The sequence below is a fragment of the Impatiens glandulifera genome, chromosome 7 (genome assembly GCF_907164915.1).
Source record: "Impatiens glandulifera chromosome 7, dImpGla2.1, whole genome shotgun sequence".
Taxonomy (NCBI): domain Eukaryota; kingdom Viridiplantae; phylum Streptophyta; class Magnoliopsida; order Ericales; family Balsaminaceae; genus Impatiens; species Impatiens glandulifera.
The window spans coordinates 48,719,199-48,743,104 of NC_061868.1; the positions used below are offsets into that span (position 1 = coordinate 48,719,199).

Here is a 23,906-nt window from a genome sequence, read left to right on the forward strand (position 1 = left end):
TTATTTTTTTTGTGTGTGTGTTAATGTGCTCGAGTGGAAAAAAAAATTCTCTATATGGCCTCCATCACTCTCAACAAGAATTCCGAGCAAAGCCTTGTGATGTTTTAAAATATATTAAATACAAATGGCCAATGATGCATCTTCTTTTGTCCATAATTTCCTGCGTTTTTCAAATAATCTGTAGGTGATAAAAGTGAATTGGCACCGGGTGGAATAAGAATTGGATCACCTGCAATGACTACAAGAGGATTCGCAGAAAAGGAATTCACACAAACTGCTGAATTTATGAAGTTTATTGGATAAAACGATTTCCCTTTAACCGATAAACTCGAAGCTTTACAGAAGAAAGTCGAGAATCTCACTACCCAATTTCCATTGCCAGGAGTATGAATGAATAATATCGTTTGGCTTCCAATCTTTGTTTGTGCGCCACAAAGATTGAAAATATAATTGTCTTCTTATTCACCCTAAAGGATCTTGATTCTTGTTTATTGTGAACCTTCAATATAATCAAACCTTATGAGAAGAACCCTTATAAGAACCAATATAATCAAACCTTATGAGACACGATGCTATCATCAAACATTGGGCACAAGTAAGGTTTAAGAGCATAGTTTATCGGAAAGAGTAGAGCTACATACTTATAATAACTTATACAAAATAAAAATAATACTAAAACTTAGGGATATCATATGTCGACAATGTTCATAGTCATCTTGTTTAAAAAGCGGCGGCGACGACACCCGGTCCTAATAATGTCGCTGCCCCGCAAATCTCTTCGCGCCTACGGACTCTTCTCCTTTTCGGCTGCCTCAATTTTCGATTCTTCTTCTTCTTCAGTCATCTAAACACAAAAAAAACATGGATAGAATCAAAAACATACACAATTAGAATAAACTCAGAAATCAACTTACCACGGAAGAAGAAGTAGCTCCGGCAGCTGCTCTTTCTTCTCTTTCGGCAGCTCTTGCTGCTGCCGCCGCCTCTAGCAGTGCTATACCAGCACGAACGTTATCTCCACAACATCTTTCTATCTCAGTTGCCATGGAAGAAGAAAAAGCTCCAGATGCTCCCAATTCAAACTTAGTTACTAGTAAGTTAAATTCTTCTCCGCATTCTTTCATTTCCTTAGGATCAACTTTCTCCGCGCACATCATCATTAACAGTCTTTTGATTGCTTCTACTCCAGCATCATCCTTTTTTTTCTCTTTCCCTTTCCCTTTCATTTCATCACTCATTTTTGCAGAAACAGTTGTGGATAACTATTAAAAAAATGTTCCCTGGTGGAACTATATATACACAACACTCGCACACACCATTCATGTTTTTATTATTGATGCAGAAATCGTACACAATTTCTGCTTTTTATTATTCGCTCCTGAAACCGTTACGATTCTTAGAGGGACATCAAAAATGTATGTTTATGGAGAGAAAAAATATACAATTAAAGAAGAACTTGTCCTAACTCCTAGATAATATTTTTATTATTTAATTTGGATGTATATTTTGTTTTTGATAAATTTTATAATATTTACTAACTCCTTAATTTAAAAAAATTTATAATTAATATATTTGAATTTGTATGGGTCTCCCTGTCTAAAATTCTATGATTTATTTGATATATGGTGTCTAGATAGTAAATATACGTGGATATGCTGTTAGTAGTAAATTAGTAATGAATGTACCTAATCAAGATAGGTAAAGAATTAGTTCATCATAAGTTTGTGTTTGTGAAAAAAACAAAATGTTATTAGGAATTGCCTAGTCCGGTCCATCATGACTTCTCCCGGTTCAAAAGCTTTAGCCGGCTGATTGAATTTAACTAAAAACTAAGCCTAATTTGGGTTGAACTCATGGTTTGTTAAATAAATTTTTAATCCAGAATTGTTTAAATAATTTAAAAAAAAATCTGATTTGAAAAAAATATATATAATGATTAGAATTAATTTTCTACATTTTGTAAAATAAAAATATTTTGTTTTGAAGATGTTTGGACATCTTTTATCATCTAGTGCATCGTATAGTGTCTATGACTTCTCCTACATGTGTCCGAAAAATATGAAGAATTATTTATGAATTTTCGGACACATGGAAGATTCAAATCATCTCTGACCCCAATTGTTTATTGGGTTTCGGTCTGTATTTGCCTTTTATCCTAAATTCTGAATTAACATTTTTGCTTCTCCATCGACACTTTCATTTCAATATTCAGGTTTGCACATGAACTTATCACATGCAAGATGTATCCATGAATGAATTAGAGTCGTGATAGGCTTGAAAAAATTGGAATGGTCATAACAAAAATAAAAATATTATAAATAAAATGAGTGAATTAATTTGTGTTTTGTCTTTTTTTTTTTTTAAATTAAAGAAACAAATAGTGAATTCTATCACATTTTTATCGTAAAAACCTGAGCCCTAACATAGATATTATGTCTAGTTAGTGATGACAACGGTACCCTACCCGTCGGGTAGTGAAGTACACATCCTCGTACCCGATTTATATTTCACTATCCGACCTCGAACCCGATGGGTATCTCTACTTCTATCCCTATTCACAATTCGGGTACTTGATGCCCGACGAGAATTCATTACCCGATTAAAAATTTAATTATAAGACTATAAATATTGAAGAAAAAAGAAACATAATTATAATAAATAATTTTAAAATTAGTAATATGAAATGTTTAAAATACAAATAAAAATATTACTTACCTACTTACTTATTTGATAAATTTTAAAGAATATAAATTAAAGTGAAAAAAAAATAGAATGAAAATTGATTAAAAAAAATAAAAATATTAAAGGATTGAATAAGAAAAATGATGAGAAACAATAATATTTTGTTATTAAAGTAAAGTTGAAGATCAAGATTTATGTTAAGAAAATATTTTACCAAATACCAAACTATTGTTTAAATATCTGACCTAAAACACGATTGACAATAAAATATCCGATCAAGTATTCAAACGATCATTTCCATCTTTTATTATCCAGTATCTGATAAACGAGTTAGATATCTGATAAACGAGTTAGATATCCGATAAGTGCCTCAATACCAATTATTTTATTTTTAAAGTGTAAGCAATTATATAATTTTTTAAATATAAGGAAAAAATAACTAAAATATATTTTATATTGTATAAAACAATCCAAATAATAATATTAGTTAAAATAAATATCCTAAAAAGTTAAAATTACACCTTACCTTACCTAATCTTTTAAATTATGTTCAATACAAATTTAAATGATTGTCAATTTGTCATGTTCATTCATATTTTGATTCTTTAAGATTTTAAAATTTGTTCACATTGTTTATATAAAAGTTAGTAGTCATCCTCCTCTATCTATAGTGTTTTTTATCCATCTAAGATTTTAGTTATGACTTTTCAATAAAATTTATAAAAATAAAAAATTAGGTGACACCGATTTATAAATATTACTCATGTTATATCTGTAAGATATATATTATTCTTATATTTTTAAATATATTATTAATTTTAGACCTCCCATCTCTTTTACAACCATCAAAAGAAAATTGAATAAGCTTTTGATGACACAATAGAAAGGTTAAATGCTTCATCCTCTGCTGTTCCTCCACTGGAAATTGAACCTGCTGCAGGTGAGCCTATTTCAAAACACTTATTTTGTGATTTTTGTTGCCCAATGGTGAGGACTGAGAATCTCTTTACTGCAATTTTCTTTATTTGAAAAATAATAAAATAAGAATGTATAAAAGTATATTACAAATAAACAAAATTAAGTTAACAAATATGGAGAATTAAAATATGAATGAACATGACAAATTGACAATCATTTATATTTGTATTAAACATAATTCAAAAGATTATGTATGGTGTAATTTTAACTTTTCATGGTATTTATTTTAACTAATATTATTATTATTTGGATTGCTTTATACAATCTAAAATATTTTTTTAGTTATTTTATCTTTATATTAGAAAAATATATATAATTGCTTACACTTTAAAATAAAATAATTGGGTATCGAGGCGGTTAACGGGATATTCAACTCGTTTATCAGATATCTGGATAATAAAAGACGGAAATAACCATTTGAATACTCGATCGGGTATATTATTGTCAATTGTGTTTTAGGTCGGACATTTAAATAATAGTTTGGTATTTAGTAAGATATTTATTGCTATTTTTATTTTCAGACGAGATTATTACTAAAACGCGAACAAATTACATTAGTATTTTGGAGAAATTATATGTATGACATTGTAAAATTGTATAAAGTATGATATTTTTCGATTGTATGTTGTTTCAATCATTTATATTAGGGAAGCATCGATCAGAATGGTGCAGGGTAGAGCCGCAAGCAACTTTGGTGATAATTATAATACATATATATTCATATGTTATAAGGACATTTGTTTTGGTCCATACATAAATTATTCTAGAGAAAAATAATTGAGAATGATGTCTATAAATTAAATTTGTAACTGTATATAATGTTATTTTTTTAAAGCTCCAACCTAGTAACATTTCTTTGAAAATGATGATTGATTTTATACGAATTATTTATAAGTAATTCTAAACCGGGAAGGAAATGGATCGGTGCAATAAATGCGTTTATTGTCCGATTCTATTTTATTTTACTATCCGTTCTGAAACTTCTTTGGCCACTGTTATATTATATTCAATAAAAAAGCAATTTGATAAAATTATATTAAATATTTTTTTAATATTTTAATATTGTAATATATTAAAATTTATATTATTATAAAAAGATAAATTTAAAACTTTTTAAAATATGAAAATTATATTATTAATATTAAATATTTAACTGGATGATTTCGGAGTACACAAATATCATCACAATCTACGTAACCAAATAATTTCAGACCCTCTAAATATAAAATAAAAAAAAAAAACAAAAACAAAAAACAAACAAACTTCTAAGTTTTTTCTAAAGTAAAATAAAAATTATTCCATTTACCTTTTTTAATTTAAAATTTCTTATATTTATTTATTAAACTAAAGAAATATCTAAAAAAGCCTTCTTTAAATATGATTAAGGTGATTTAGACTCTTAGAGTATATATATAGCATGATAAATTCCTCACATAAATTCAAAGCGCTTCAGATATAATTGAACCCGTAAAGGTCGTGATCTATTGAACTTTTAAACTGACTTTTATCACTATTTTACTTTGATGGAGTTAGACTTTTAGAGTATATTATTCATAAAAAAATATATTTATTTTATTTAGACATTTATAAGTGTTTTTTAAATGGGAAAGAGAATAAATTAAGTAGTACATAGTTTTTGCTCAATATAAATGTGATTTCAATTAAATGTTAATCTAAAATCTTAAGATGTCTTTAATTTTTTATATATTTGTAACATTAAAAAGGATGAACCTATGAGTAGTTAGGTGTTAGGGTAGGAAAAGCTCAAGTCTACCACATTATCATAAAAAAAAACATGGCTTCTTCATTTCACAATTTAAAAAAGCAAGTTTCTCTCAAGTTTCTAGACAAGATCAACAAGGCAAGAAGGGCTAGCTATCACTCAGTTCTACTCCAGCTCAAATGTATGTATAACCTCATATTCTTTTCCATCCAATTTTATCATCTTCTTCTTGATTTTGATTTTTTAATTTGTCTACTTTCTTCTGCTTAGAATCTATAGATGTGTGTATATATGCAAACATAACCGATGAAACCAAAATGACACAGTTGAAAAATAATAGAGAAGAAACAAGCAACGCTTAATAACGAAATAAAATGAAACTATTAAAGCATTGCTCTTTCAAGGGTGTTCAAATTCAACTCCAGAAACAACAAATAAAGAAAACATTTTTTAACAAATAATACTCAGTTGTTTTATAACGGAGACACTACCCTGTGAACAATGGAAGGTCCAAATTCATCATACTCTGCCTTTGTAATCAACATCTGTAAAAAAAAAAAATAGAAAACAATGAGTGACCTAGCCATATAGTATATAACCTGTCAACATAAATTATGTATCATGAGAATGCCTTCATCTATTAATAATTATGTGAATCCTTTGCTTTCTTGAAAAACAAAAAGTTAAGATTTACCTTCTTGAAAGGGCTTAGAGATGCAAAGATAGATCCACCAATCCAGACAAGGTACTTCCTCTCGCGAGGTGCAAACACATTTATCTTCATAGGTGCAAGGGAAATTATCTCTTTTCTCATTTTGTCAGCAATACCATGCAACATAGTTGAACCTCCACTAAGCACAATGTGTTCAAACAGCTCCCTCCTGATATCCACATCACACTTCATGATGGAGTTGTAAGTCATCTGGTGGATTCCAGAAGCAGCTTCCATTCCGATGATCATCGATGGCTGGAAAAGTATCTCAGGGCATCGAAACCTCTCAGCACCAATGGTGATCACTTGACCGTCAGGAAGCTTGTAGGTTTTCTCAATTGATGAAGAATTGGTTCTTCAAGTCTCAATCTCCTGTTCGTAGTCAAGAGCTATGTAAGTCAGCTTTTCCTTCATATCCCTAACAATTTTCCTGGTAAATAAATAACCACCTTCTGTCAGGATCTTTATCAAATGATCTGTCAGGTCTCGACCAGCCAAATCAAGACGAAGGGTTACGTGTGGACTGTGGAATGGCTTGTCCATTATATATGGGTACTGTGTGACTCACACCTTCACCCGATTCCAGCACAATACCTACCCAGATGAAAAGTACAAGTATTGAAAGAGGTTCACTATTCTTCTTTTCTTTTCAAATTCACATAAAGTGTTTGCTTTAATTACTTTAAATGGCTTACCGTTGTAACCACCATGTTCATATAGAGAAAGTACTGCCTGATTGACAACATACATGGAAGGAAGGGGTGTGAAATGTCTCAAACATAATTTGGGTCATTTTTTCACGATTAGCCTTAGAGTTAAGAGGTGCTTCAGTAAGAAGAACGAGATGATCTTGTGGGGAAACACTAAGATCATTGAATGTTTGATGCCATACTTTCTCCATATCGTCCCAATTGCTCACAATACCATCCTCAATTGGGTATTTTAAATTTAAAACGTTTCTCATTATCTCAGCTTTATCACCAACGTAGACGTCTTTCAGCATTCCATCCATCACACGCATGTGACGAGGACAACCCACAATGCTAGGAAAGATAGTCCGTGGAGCATTATCACCGGCAAATCCAGCCTACCAATTGAAATCTTTCGATTACAATTTAGTCATATATCTTAAATACGTATGAAAACTCACTCCATTTGAAATACCATAATTTTTTCAGTCCCATTGTGCACACAATTGGCTGAATGTCCCCCCACCTTCTAACATCTTACTTACTGTCCACATATTCAAATAAGAAGCGATAAGATCATGCATCATCATTTCTGATCTTAAAAATTACATTTAACTAGTAAATCATTAATAACTTTAGTGGCAAAAGGTTAAAACTAGCATCACATCATATAATTATAGTCAAAAGAGATAATCATCCAATCCACTTATTTTGGAAAACAAAGATGATTAGCTTGAAATGTTAAAAGATCATATTGCATCAAGTTCAATGGACAAATTATAGGCATATTGAATCAAGTTCAATGGACAAATTATAGACATATTGAATCAAGTTCAATGGACAAATTCTAGATCTGACTCTACATGTGTGAATCTTAACAATTAATTGATACGGGAAAATGAACGACACACAATACACAATGAACACGAAAACATAAGATATATTTATTGCACCGATCAGATAATTAGCGAAGATCGACGATTAAACTCGTATTGCAACATAAAAATGGATAAATATGACAATGCAGCTGCTACTACTACTACTTAAAAGCTGTTGGAATCCAAATTGAGGTGAACAGATCGAGGTATCGGAAGCAAGAATGAAGGGATCGAAAATTATAGAGGAAGGGGTTAAGAAATCTTACAGTGGAAAAATAAACTAATCTGCTACATAGTGCAGCTCTGTATGGTTAAGGTATTTGCATTTGTAAACTAATTAATTTTTCCATTGATATGATATTATAACATTCAAGATAAATAATTGATCCGATGAATTTCTAAGACCAACATTGATTTGAAATAGCTAAACCTGATCTAAAATGCACGGTCATGTGATAACCGATTATCTTCCATTTTCGAGCATATATGAAAGATGAACACAATGATAAATGAAGCTATCAATTTTAGGCCGACCAGAGAGATGGTGATATTATATAAGAACGATCTATAATCTGCATACATGAATACGTACATCAACTATGCCTAATTGAAGAAGAAGAAGAGTTACAGAAGAGAATACCAGTTCTTCGTTTGTTCTACGAGCACTGTCTTCTTCCCCCTCCCTATAGTGAGAATTAGCTATAACTAGCCTATACCCTAACAAAGATTAATTTATTTTATAATTTGAAAAGATATATTTTTGATTTAAAATTAATAATTAATAAAAAACATATATTTAATAAATATTAGAGAAATTATTAAAGAAGGAAATTTAGAAAAAAATAACAATTTATTCACTGTCTCTCCCTCTCAGGAATTCAAAATCTGATGCCCTGTCCCTTTTTCTATGAAAATTTGACTAAATAACCTCAAAATAGGTTATTTGAGCCGGTGGTAAGTTATTAATTAAATTGCGTTCGTGATCTTTTTATTTTTTTTGACGAAATTGCCCTTGTAGCGAAACGCTAAGAGACTTAGCGTTTCGCTATGTGGATTAGGTTTAGTATAAATACTTAAATTTTTCCATTTCCTTCATTTTCTTTCTCTCTCTTCGCTCTCTTCTCTTGTTCTTTCTTTGACGGCGGCGATGGAGGCGGCGGCTACGGCGACGGAGGCGACATAGCTTACATGATCTTGATTTCAAACCCTAACCTAAATCGATTTATGTTTTTATTTACACGATCTTCATTTCAAACCCTAACCCTAAACTTATTTTGCACGCAGGTGAAGGATTCTAAGGATTTGAAGGTCGAAGAAAAAAGGAGAAGAAGATCTTCATTTCAAACCTTAACCTAATTCGATTTATGTTCATGTTTCCATTATCTTATATTCATTTCAAACTCTTCGATTTAATCTGTTCTTATTTGGTTCATATTGATTCCGTTTCAGGGAAGATTCGCTAAGTGTTTACCGTTTCGCTAAGTGCTTATCGTTTCGCTAAGTGCTTACCGTTTCGTTAAGTGCTTATCGTTTCGCTAAGTGCTTACCGTTTCGCTAAGTGCTTACCTTTTTGTTTCTTTTTTAGACCTTGTTCGTATAAGGGTATGAAAAAAATGTTTTATGCAACTAATTGAAAATTTCACTGAAATCTCTTACATATGGTGCAGACTGATAAGGAGTCAAAGATGAGGAGCGATAGTTATAATCCATTTTTTGAAGATCATCACTCCCATAAGTACATATACTGAGCTTTGCGACTTATTGTTGCCTTTATGATGAAGACTCTTTGTTTAGATCGGGATGGATGGAATGATGTATTATTATTAGTTATGTGTGTGTGAATGCTACTTAAGATTAAGATGATGACGATGTTTTGTTGTTTGTTGCAGCTAATACAGTAATGTTCTTTCTTTTTATAAGGTTGCTAAAAAGAACTAAACTAAACTTGGCTATGTAGATATAATTGTTTTAACTTGTGTGCTTTTTGTGGCATTAATATATAATGTTCATTTTTTCAGTACTTTTGACATTCATCATCTTTTTATTTTGATTGTTTTTAAATATGATTAAAAACAAATTCTAGAGTTTACTCTTAAAAATTATATTAGTTATTGTAAGACGTGAGAAAATAGACTATAAATATCCAAAACAAACCACAAATATATCACTATATTAACTGTGATTTTATGATGGGAATTTAGTCGTTGCGATCTCTTTAAGATTCAAAAGATACTCTTCGTGACACCTTATTCCTACTATCGGGTCGGTTTTGATACGAGTATCGTTACCCGTGAAGAAATATACTAAAAGTACCTCGAGACCAATATAATCAAGCTCAAGAGGTACCCTAATAAAGGTATTTATAGTTTATTAGTGAAGTACATATTTACAGTAATTGATACAAATAAACAAATAATCTTTGCTCTTGCTAACACTACAAAAAGCTTCGGGGCTCCTACTAGCACTACAAAAAGCTCCGGTCCTTTCCTCGGGTTCATAGAGTCGTGTTTCGTTTACCAACAACGGAGGACCCCACAATGCAGGTAGCAACAACAGTTAGGAATAAGATGTCGTCAGCCTTAGGGGTGAGCATAATATGGGTTTACTCAAACCCAACCCTAACCCAAACCCAAAATATTAATTTGGGTTGGTTAATATGAGTTGGGTTGAGTATGGGTTGGGTTGAGTATGGGTTGAGTTTAATTTGGGTTGGGTTAGGGTTACCCAAATTACCCAAATTATATAAATTTAGTTTAATTCTCTATTATTAATCTAATATAAACTAATCATCTTCCAACTTTAAGTCGAACACGTTTAACATATTTTTCACACGTTTAACACGTTTTCCACACATCTAACACGTTTTTAATATTTTTAACACGTTTTTAATATTTTTAACACGTTTCACTTATAACATGTTTTCACACGTTTTCACATTTTTGACACGTTTTCACGTTTTATACACGTTTAACACGTTTTTGACATGTTTAACACATTTTCACACTAATAACACGTTTTTCACGCTTTTGTCAGGTTGAACACGTTTTTGACATATTTAATACGTTTAACGCATTTTTAACAAGTTTAACACGTTTTTTTACGTTTTTGGCACGTTTAATACGTTTTAAACATATTTAACACTTTTTTAACGTTTTTGGCACGTTTAACACGTTTTAAACATATTTAACACGTTTTTCACACGTTTACCACGTTTTTACCTTTTTGGCACGTTTAACAAAATTTTGACATGTTTAACACATTTTCATACTAATAACACGTTTTTGTCACGTTTAACACGTTTTTGACATGTTTAATATGTTTAACATGTTTTTGACAAATATAACACGTTTTTTTTACGTTTTTGGCACGTTTAACACGTTTTAAACATAACTAACACGTTAACACGTTTTTGATAAGTCTAACACAGTTTTCACGTTTTTGGCACGTTTAACACGTTTTTAACATTCTAACATGTTTTTGATATGTTTAACACGTTTTTCACACGTTTAACACGTATTTCACACGTTTAATATGTTTTTCATGTTTTTGGCATGTTTAACACGTTTTTGACATATTTGACACGTTTTTCACACATTAACACATTTTTCACATTTTGATACGTTTAATACGTTTTTGACATGTTTAACATGTTTTTCACGTTTTCACATTCTTAACACGTTTAACATGTTTGTAACATGTTCAATACGTTTGTAACATGTTTAACACTTTTTTTACGTTTTTGGCACGTTTAACACGTTTTGGCACGTTTAACACGTTTTTGACATTTTAACATGTTTTACACATTTAACATATTTTTGACATGTTTAACATATTTTTTTGCACATTAACACGTTTTGATAAGTTTTAACACGTTTTTGTCACGTTTAACACATTTTTGGTATTTTGACACGTTTAATATGTTTTTCACACGTTTGACATCAAACGTGTGAAAACGTATTAAACGTGTCAAAAATGTGAAAAAACATGTTAAACGTGTCAAAAAGTGTTAAACGTATCAAAATATGCCAAAAATGTGGAAAACGTGTTACACGTGCCAAAAACGTGGAAAACATGTTAAACGTGCCAAAAACGTGAAATATGTGTTAAAACGTGTTAAACGGCCAAAAACGTGAAAAACTAGTGAAAAACATGTTACAAACGTGTTAAACGTGTTAATAATGTGAAAAACGTGAAAAACATGTTAAACATGTCAAAACGTGTTAAACGTGCCAAAAACGTGAAAAATGTGTCAAAATGTGTTAAATATGTCGTAATCGTGAAAAATGTGTCAAACGTGTTAAAAACATGTGAAACATGTCAAAACATGAAAATAGTGTCCAACGTGTCAAATGTGTTAAACATGTTGAATGTGTGAAAAACGTATTAAACGTGTCGAAAACGTATTAAACGTGTTAAACGTCTCAAAACGTGGAAAACGTGTTAAACGTGTCAAAACGTGTTAAACGTGTCAAAACGTGTTAAACGTGTCAAAACGTGTTAAACGTGCCAAAAATATGAAAAACGTGTAAAACGTGTCAATAATATGAAAAACGTATTAAACGTGTCAAAAACGTGAAAACGTGTTAAACGTGTCAAAACGTGTCAAAAACGTGGAAAACGTGTTAAACGTGTTAAAACGTGTCAAAAACGTGAAAAACGTGTGAAATGTGTCAAAAATGTGAAAAACATGTTAAACGTGTCAAAACGTATTAAACGTGTTAAAACGTGTTAAACGTGCCAAAAATGTGTCAAAATGTGTTAAACGTGTCGAAAACGTGAAAAAACGTGTCAAACGTGTCAAAAACGTGTCAAGCGTGTCAAAAACGTGTTAAAAACGTGTTAAACATGCCAAAAACATATAAAACGTGTTCAATGTATCAAAATGTGTTAAATGTGTTAAAAGTGTCAAAAACGTGTTAAACGTGTGAAAACGTATTAAAAATGTCAAAAACGTGAAAAACGTGTTAAACGAATAAAAATATGTTAAATGAGTCAAATAAATGTTAAATAAAAAAATTAAAAAAAAATAATTTGGGTTACCCAACCCATACTCAACCCAACTCATACCCAACCCATATTAGTAAATAATATGGGTTGAATTATGGGTTGGGTAAATTTAATTTGGGTTGAATATGGGTTGGGTAATACGGGTTGGGTTTACCCGTTTGCTCACCCCTAGTCAGCCTCAATGAAACTCCAAAAGAACATTTATTGGAAAGTCTATTGTGTTTTTTTCGCTTCTATTTTTGTTTCTCTTAGAGGAGATCAACATTTTTTAATTCCATCATATTCTTTCAAAGCATTTATGCTTTGTTCTAATTTAATAACATCATATTCAAAAAAATGTTATCTAATAAGTGTAAGATAATGATAGCCTGAAAAAAATTGATCAATAATATAAAATTTGGTGGCAAAAACATATACAAATGCTAGACAAACCAAATATAGCGAATGATGAGACTGCTGGTTGATGAAATAGCTAGACAACTCGATATAGCAAACATATTAGGAAATGTGTTTTACAATCAATGTTTCATCAAAATGGATGTAAAGAAGAAACTCGTCATTATCTGTAATGACAATATTATTTGATTTATTTGCAGAGAACATCATCTATTATTGCAGCCAAACTTGAACATATACAAACAAACAAAAGAAGTAAGAAAAGAGAATTGTGATCAAATTCATTAGTAACCAATGGCAATTATAACAATGACAGAATTACAACAACAATAACCAAAATTACAAAGTCAAAAAACACCAACTTCATCAACATCCCACCTCTCTTTCTTTCTTTCTCTCTAGCTATATTCAAAAATTACAACAGATTATCTTTCTTCAATCTCCCCTGTCTGGATGATGTATATGTTTCTTCTCCATGTCTTGACGGGGATTGGGGAAGAAGTAGAAGAAGATTACCTCAAATCCAGCGCTTGCGTCCTCCTCGTGAGTTATGAGCTCCTTGAAACCACTTATCCCATCCTACCACTGCTGGACCTTTAGTGCTGCATGCAGTTCAGTTCAGTTCATTCTCAACAATGTTAATCATCTATCATCTATCTATCTACTACTGCTCTTAACTCTTTCTATAAATCAAACAGTTAACAACAAATAAAATGTAAAGGGATTGATGAAATTGTACATACATAGGGAGCAAAAGATCAAACAGACTTTGTCCAAGATTATCTATCATCTATCTATCTACTACTGCTATTATTTCGTTTATTGATTATCTAAATACATAATGATCTCCAATATACACCATAAGAAAATATATCTATGTACTTTAAACAGGCAGACTTTGTCCAAAATTATCTAAATGGTTGAAAATGCTTAACATATCCTTTGTATTATGTATAATCTTCAAAAGAGATGGGAAAATCTCTAGATAGCTTAACAATGCATAATAATAATAATAATAATAATAATAATAATAATAATAATAATAAATAGGGTTCAATATATCCATTTCGAAATGTTAAGCACTTAGCGAAACGCTAAGCACTTAGCGAAACGCTAAGCACTTAGCGAAACGCTAAGCACTTAGCGAAACGCAAAGCACTTAGCAAAACGCTAAGCACTTAGCGAAACGCTAAGCACTTAGCGAAACAGAAAATAAACCCTAAATAACAGATTCAAAGATGCATAAACCAAACATCAATAATAAACTTGAAGTATCATAGGATAAACGTACCAAGTGTAACCGTGCTTGTGCTCGTCGTGGAGCTCATCGTCGTGGATTTCGCCGTCGCCGCCGATCGCCGTCGCCCAGCTTAGAGAGAAGGAGGAGAAGAGCGGGAAGAGAGAGAAGGAGAAAAAAAGAAATGAAAAAAATAGGCTGGGATATATTAAATAGTAAGGGTAATCTGGACATTTCACACCTTACCACTTAGCGTTTCGCTACAAGGGCAATTTCGTCAAAAAAATAAATAAAAAGACCACGAGCGCAATTTAATTAGTAACTTACCACCTGCTCAAATAACCTCATCTTTGAGGTTATTTAGTCAAATTTCCCTTTCTCTATTATGCACTTAATTCTTGTCAATCCAATCCATAATGTTCAGCTTAAATGTCTATTTTTCTGGTGTAGGTTAATATTCAGAGAGTGTTGGAAAACGATTTAACAAGGTAAAATAGATGAACTATAAGCTTTTTTTCTCTGTTTATGTAAAATAGATTGGTTTGGTTTTGGCAGAAATGTAGAAAACGACAGTGATGCTTCTAATGTTGCCTCTGATAATAAAATCTTGAAGGAAGAAATATTAGAAGACATTGAAGAAGAAGTAGACAGTGACATCAAGAACAACGAGTTATAGACTCTAATACTTCAATGTCACGAGTTTAAACAAGTAAATTCATCCTCGTACGACGACAACACACGTCTACGGAACATAATCGAAGAGCTGGAAGAACGGCCACTAATAATTGCTCCCATGAATCCCTAAAGGTTAGTTCTTGACCAATGCCATGTGATATTAACACCGTTTGAATATAGAAGTATTTTCAAATGGACATGATTTATAGTTAATATAGTTTGGTGAAAATGTCAAATAAGTCCTCAAGCTTTATTCACTAGATCGAATAGGATCATGAGAACTTATCATATTAACTTTTAAACTAAGTGATTGCTCCCATTTATGCAAGGGCAAGACGAAGCTGAAGAAAAAAAAAATACAACAATCATAAGGTACAATAATACTAATACACTAACTTGATAATGCACAGATTCGGAGCTAGACTTGGTTTGGGTAAGAAAAATCAATTTATTTAAAAACATTTTCTTTTAAAATATCTGTAATATTGATTTAAATAAAATAATATTATAGAGTATATTTTAATTATTTATATATTAATAAATTTAATAATATGTGCTCGTTAAGTTACTCGGTCGGGTGTGCAAAACTCAAAACCCGACACCGAACTATATTAATTATAAAAGTATTTATTTCATTAAAACTTAACGTGACTTTTCAAATGTTTATTATTACAAATATATCATAAATACAGTCTTATCCAACCTCAACTCCAAATATCATCATAAATATATTACACCACTCCATATTTAAATTTTTTATATTTCCAAAAAAATAGTTCTTAATATAAATCTTGATCTTCAAGTTTACTTTAATAATAAAATATTATTGTTCCTCATCATTCTTCATATTCAATCTTTTAACTTTTTTTTTCAATTTTCATTCTATTTTTTTTTTTTCACTCTAATTTGAATTCTTCAAAATTTACTAAATAAGTAAGTAGGTAAGTATCAAATTTGCAGAAGTTAAAGGGGGAAGACAACAATTGATTATAACATAGCGCAAACTTAAGGATCCTAAGAAGATGTTCTTCTTCTAATGATACCTCAAAATGCTATCAATCTATCTTTGTTGTTCGTATGTAACTAATTTATTTTTTTTATCTCATTTGTGATGTACAAAATATATAGTCTCCATTTAAAGAAATTACCCTGAGCTTGAAAAAATAACCGATCATCATGGATAAAATTTTATTTTAATAGTTTAAGCATTTGTTGAGATATCGTAAGATTGTTTCTATCATGTTGAATATATATGGAATATTGTGGGTTCTTTTTCAATTGATTTTGGCTTTAAATGGGAAAAGTGACCAAATTTTAACTCTTTACACTATTTTTAGTAAATCTTTTATATTGATAACTTTATTATTTTTACTTTTGTATAATTAAATGTGGGTATATATTTTGAACTGTCCATATCATATTCAAACATGTCAAGGCAATAGAATGAGACCAAGACCAATGTGATAATGTTACCAAACCAAATGTTTTTTTTTATTGAGAATGAATGTTTCGGGAATATATGAGCCTATGATTGACAATGGCGGCTAAGTGAAATTCATCAATGAATAATTTTGTCAAAAACACGTTTAAGTCCAAAAACTCTAGCTAGCTTGTCACCAAAATGGAAAACAAAGAATTGAGCAATGGTGGTTTTATAAAGGTTGTTAAGAAAAATGACATCAAGAAAATATCATATATCACAAGAGATAAATCAAAAATCGAAAAAAGATATAAAATTTCGATGACATATTATTTTGTACATAACAAACTTAGAATGTTAATGTGAATTGATATCCTTAAGAAAATTGAGAAATTTGATGCACCTAATTGAAATCACTATTAAGGAGAAATTTCTTATAAATTATTATCAACTTGTAATAGTCAACAAAAATCCATTATCTAACAAAGGTATAACTTAATTAAAATATTCACTCAACTTCACAAAATCGAGAAACTAAATATTCGACAAAGAACGAAGAAGTAAGTGTGATCAACTCCTTAGCCACATGACCCAAATGACATTTAATAACAAAGATGATTCATTTCTTCTAAATATGACGAATTAATTAATATTTCACCATACACTAATCTCATTACATTCAAAAGAAAACTTTTTCTTTTTGATAGAGTTTAATAATTTCACAAAAAGTCCAAAGAAAGTAGTAGATGTTTTCCACCTACTTGTATAGGATCACATAGGAGTATCTTGTGCGAAAAAATATATTTTTATCAATCTAATCTAAGTGAGTCCAATATTTGGATGAGATTAATTAAATATTTATAATTAGTATATGATTATTAAATCTATTCAATACTGTTTTTTTTTTAAGTTTCAACCTAATAACCTCTCTTCTAAAGTGATGATTGATTTTATATGAATTATTTATAAGTAATTCCAAACATGGGGAATGGATCGGTGCGATAAATACTGTTATAATATATTCTGATCTACAAAAGAAAAAAACTTTTTTGATAAAATTATATTAAATAGATTTTTTTAATATTATAATATATTAAATTTTATATTATTTAAAAAATATAAACTTAAAACTTTTTAAAATATGAAAAATAAATAAATATATTGTTGATATTAAATATTTAATTGGGTGAGATCGGAGAACACAAATATCATCACCGTCCCATTCCGGTCAACTACCGATCAAACCGAAGAAAATCCGCAATAACGAGACAATTTAAATTGAAATTAACGAGACGAATTATAAATGTCATTGTCCCCGTAAATAACATAAGCTTATAATTTTTTATTATAACTAAAAGAATATTGATGGTCACAAACAATAATATTATTGAAAAAATAATTATAGTGAAAAAGTGTTGGGAGTTACTTTTTAATGTATTTGTGATTAACCCAGCTGAAACATGAAATTCAGCCCACCACCATGAAATCACCATTTTATTTCATTTAAGTTTGTATGGTTATGATTTACCAAATTACTCATTAATCATTCTAAAAATTGTATTATGATCCCTACTTTAATTGGTAATAAGTCACACTTTCAATCTAATCCAATATATTTAAAATATTAAATTAAAATAAACAAATATAAGTTGGTTTAATGATTGAATATATATAAATGATTAATAATTAGTGAGAGTTAGTTTATTTGAATTTAATAAAATTAAAACTTACTATTTAACCGATTGAGAGTACGTAAGCATACTAAAATAAAATATATTATATTATATAATTATTAAAATAAAATATATTACATAAATATTAAAATAATAAATATATTTTAATTTTACTTAATTTTATAAATATAATATATATAATTAAAATTAAATATATTAAATTAAATAATTCAAATAAATATTATAAACTAAAATACATAACATAAATTTTAAATAAAATAAATCTTTAAATAAATTACACAAATCTTAAAATATTTATAAAAATATCAATTAAAAATCCTTAAAATAAAATAAATTATTAAAATTTTATTTATATATTTTCTTTTTAGTTTATAATATTTAATTGAATTATTGAATTTAAAATGTTTAATTTTAATTATATATATTATATATATTAAATTAAAATAAACAAATGAAAGTTGGTTTATTGATTGAATATGTAAATGATTAATAATTAATGATTTATTTGAATTTAATCAAATTAAAACCTACCTACATACTATCTTCTTCCTTAATTTATTTAATTGTATATGGATGGTAGAGAATTCAGCATACCCTTTTGATGCGATGGCACTCTATTAATCATAGCTATAGTTAGCTAATGTACATGTTGCCACTCTATTAATCATCTAACCCGATAGAGAGTACGTACTATCTTTTCTTACGTTTACTAAAATAAAATATATTATATTATATAATTATTAAAATAAAATATATTACATAAATATTAAAATAACAAATATATTTTAATTTTATTTAATTTTATAAATATAATATATATAATTAAAATTAAATAATTCAAATAAATATTATAAACTAAAATAAATAACCTAAACCTTTAATTAAATTTCATGAATCTTAAAATATTTATAAAAATATCAATTAAAAAACCTTAAATTAAATTAAATTTACCATATTTATATTTATATTAAGTAAATTTTTTAATATTTATATAATATAATATATTTTATTTTAGTTTATAATAATTATTTGAATTATTTAATTTAGAATTTATTAATTATATATTATATTATTAAAATTTAGTAAAAATAAAATATATTTGTTATTTTAATATTTAAGTAATACATTTTATTTTAATATTTATATAATATATTATATTTTAATATATAATATTAAAAGTTTATTTAATGTATTTTATTTGAATTAATAATATTTATTTGAATTATTTAATTTAGAATGTTTAATTTTAATTATATATTATATTTATAAAATTAAGTAAAAAAATTATATTTGTTATTTTAATATTTATGTAATATAATTTATTTTAATGAATATATAATATAATATATTTTAATGTAGAATATTTTATTTTAGTTTATAATATTTATTTGAATTATTTAATTTAAAATATTTAATTTTAATTATATATATTATATTTATAAAATTGAGTAAAAACAAAATATATCTTGTTATTTTAATATTTATGTAATATATTTTATTTAATATATGTATTATTTATTTTAATTATATTATTTCAAATATTGAATAAATTTTTTATTTTATCTTTTGGAAAATAATATGGTACAATATATTAAAAAGAATTTAAAAAAAATAAAAACAAATATACATATTACAAATATATTTAAACATAATATACATAATTAAACATTATAAATTAAATAATTCATATAAATATTATAGGTATTTTTAATATTATAGGATAAAATACATTACATCAACTTTTAATATTATAGGTATTTTTAATATTATAAGTAAAAATAAAATATATTACTTTATATAAATATTAAAATAAAATATATTACTTAAATATTAAAATAACACATATATTTTATTTTTACTTCATTTTTCAAATACAATATATATAATTCAAATTAAACATTATAAATTAATAAAAATTCAAATAAATATTATACACTAAAATAAAACACATTAAATAAATTTTTAATTTTATATATAAAAATAAAATATATTATATTATATAATTATTAAAATAAAATGTATTACATAAATATTAAAATAACAAATATATTTTATTTTTAATTAATTTTATAAATATAATATATATAATTAAAACTAAATATACTAAATTAAATAATTTAAATAAATATTATAAACTAAAATACAAATCTTAAAATATTTATAAAAACATCAATAAAAAACCCTTAAAATAAAATAATTATTTACTGTATTTATAATATTTTACAATTACCAAAAGATTCTAATCTTATTTTAATATATAATATTATATTTTATGTAATGTATTTTATTTTAGTCTGTAATATTTTATTTATCATTTAATTTTAATTATATATATTATATTTATTAATTGAAGTAAAAATAAAATATATATCTGTTATTTTATTTTAATATTTATATAATATAATATATTTTATTTTAATATATAATATTAAAATTTTATTGATATATTTTCTTTTTAGTTTATAAAAAAAATTATATTTATTATTTTAATATTTATGTAATATAATTTCTTTTATAATTAATAATACATATATTAAATAAAATATATTTCATCAATATTAAAATAACAAGATATATTTTATTTTGCTTAATTTTATAAATATAATACGAGAAATGTAAAAGTGGGAGGAAAGAAAAAAAAGAAAGAAATTATTTAATTTTTTCAGCTCACCAAATTCCCTCACCTAATTATTTCTAAAATATATTTGTTATTTTAATATTTTTGTAATATATTTTATTTTAATATTTATATAATATATTTTATTTTTATATATAATATTAAAAGTTTAGGTAAGGTATTTTATTTTATATTATAATATTTATTTAAATTATTTAAATTATTTAATTTTTAATTTTAATTATATATATTATATTTATAAAATTAAGTAAACTAAAATATATGTGTTATTGTAATATTTATTTAGTGTAAAATAATATTATATAATTTTTTTTATATAATATTATTATTTTTAACATCATTATATTTTGTAAACATATGCAAATATTTTTTTTCTAAAATATGATGTAAATTATAATAAACCAAATTTGAGATTTTAAAATCTATTTAAAAAATATTTTTTACAAATTTGAAATTTTAATAATTTTTTGTTAATTCAAATTTATATCTGTATACAATTTATATTTATGACGTTAAAATATTTGTAAATTTGTTTTTTATTATTAAAAATTTATATATAAAAATGATTTTATTTTTTATAAATTATTATATATTTTCTAATCATTTAATTACATAATAAATAATAGCCATTAACTTAACTCTGGAAAACTAAATATTAGACAAAGAGCGACATGAAAATGAGTTTAATATTTGACAATGCATTAATCCTGATACATCCAAAAGAAAAGATTTTTTTTGATATTTTAATAATTTCAAATAAGTCCAAACAAAATAGTTGCTTTCCACCTACTTTGGATATGATCACATAAGAGTATTTTGTGTCCAAATATATGATATATTTATACATGCACATAAGGGCTGCCATTAAATGGTTTGAATACCTAATCCACATAAATCTTTGATAAAAATTCAAGTACACATTCACGATTTAGCATTACTTCAATTATTTGACATGATTATTAAATTCTGAGAATTTCTTACAAATTTTACAAAATCTAACAAATCACTCAATCAAAACCATCAAATTATAAGACCAACATGCATAGCTTTGACTTATAATTCCAAGCTAATTAGAACTTCAATGGTTATCTTATAAACTATAATCATGCGGACAAACATCCAAATCATCATCATAATTTAGATCATTAAAGAATCACAAGTCATCATAATTATTGCATATTAGATATATGGAATATCTAAATTAATAAGATAGAAGACTGAATAAATTGGTCTAACATGGGTAGTCTTTTTAACATTCCTTGGCGGTTTACGCCGGGGTTTTGTTTATGAGTTGGGGGAACATATAATCTACCCAAAAGAGGATACAAAGCATGCATCCCAATCACATGAAAGGAATAGACTGACCAAGGTCAATCACAACCCATTTTTTTAACATGTTCGTTGGTTATTTGAAATAGTTTTCGACAATGATTCTTCCGCAGGTTCACATACGGAAACATTGTTACGACTTCTCCTTCCTCTAAATGATAAGGTTCAGTGGACTTCTCGCGACGTCGCGGGCGGCGAACCGTCCACGTCGCCGCGATCCGAACACTTCACCGGACCATCCAATCGGTAAGAGCGACGGGCGGTGTGTACAAAGGGCAGGGACGTAGTCAACGCGAGCTGATGACTCGCGCTTACTAGGAATTCCTCATTGAAGACCAACAATTGCAATGATCTATCCCCATCACGATGGAATTTCAAAGATTACCCGGGCCTGTCGGCCAAGGCTATAGATTCGTTGACTTCAGTGTAGCGCGCGTGCGGCCCAGAACATCTAAGGGCATCACAGACCTGTTATTGCCTCAAACTTCCGTGGCCTAAAAGGCCATAGTCCCTCTAAGAAGCTAGTTGCAGAGAGGCACCTCCGCATAGCTATTTAGCAGGCTGAGGTCTCGTTCGTTAACGGAATTAACCAGACAAATCACTCCACCAATTAAGAACGGCCATGCACCATTTATTTGGGAATTTAATAACCATTTATTTGGGAATATGTGTTGTTTGGGAATATGGCAAATAATTATTGGAGCCTTCATATCGTGCAAATCAAGTCAATATATCTATTTTTTCTATCTTTGAAATAATGTGATATTAGTTATTTGCATTTATTTTACTTTTCAATTACTAAGTACTTTTTTCTTTAAAATAAAACTCTCTTTTTTTTCATTTTATGTTATCCAGATCTAACATCACGACTATTAATCTTTAAATTAGCCATGGAAACAATTTCACTAATAATTCAATATTTAGTATGCATAAAATTATGTGAAATTGAAATTCAATTCATTATTTTATTTTTGGTATTTCAAACGTTTAAATAAAATTTTAGTTGAGTGTACATTATTGATTTTTTCGATCAAAATCAAATAAAACATGTAGTTGACGTTAAAACGTGTTTTTTTCATTTATTAATATTACGGTTCATTTTCAAATTAATCAACTTAATTGTACTAAAAGTGCGTTTAATTTGAAAATGAAATAATGATAAAAGAATTATTATTCAAATCATGTATAGTTAAAAAGTGCCATTATACTTCTTGTTTAGTTGTGTTAAACTTCTCAAAACAATAATCATTTTAAAAGTGTAATATTTTCAACTACCATTTAGTCCATATAAAATTAAATTATATTTTCCCATTTTTAATATATCATGTTAGTTTTATCAACTATATTTAAATTACAAATTTTTTTAATAAAAACTTATTAAAATATACTCGTGTATGTTTAAAAAATCTGGTCAAATTTTTTGAATAATTGAATCAAACATTAATTAATTAAAATATCAAAAAATATATATATATATAATTTTAATATAAAAAATATGAAATAATTTAATCAATTAAAAAAACCAAATAATCAAATTTATTATCAAACAAATTAGTTTATAAAAAAACAATAAAAATTTCAAATAAACCAATGCATTAGGGAAATTGGACTAAATGACCCTAAAGATAGGGGTATTTGCGTCCGTGGTCACTGATAATTAAATTTGATCCGGTGACCACTTTATTTTTTTTTGGACGAAATTACCCTTTTCGCGTAACGCGAAGTGGCTTCGCGAAACGCGAAGTGAATTAGGTTAATATAAATACTTAAAATTTTCATTTCCTTCATTTTGCTTCTCTCTCTTCTCTCTCTTCTCTCGAAGTGAATTAGGTTAAACCTGAATCGATG

General features: G+C 27.4%; 1 pseudogene; it reads right to left on the reverse strand.

The window, feature by feature from the left end:
• Positions 1–5,856: 5,856 nt before the first annotated feature.
• Positions 5,857–23,906, reverse strand: part of LOC124910122 — a 36,542-nt pseudogene continuing 18,492 nt past the window's right edge.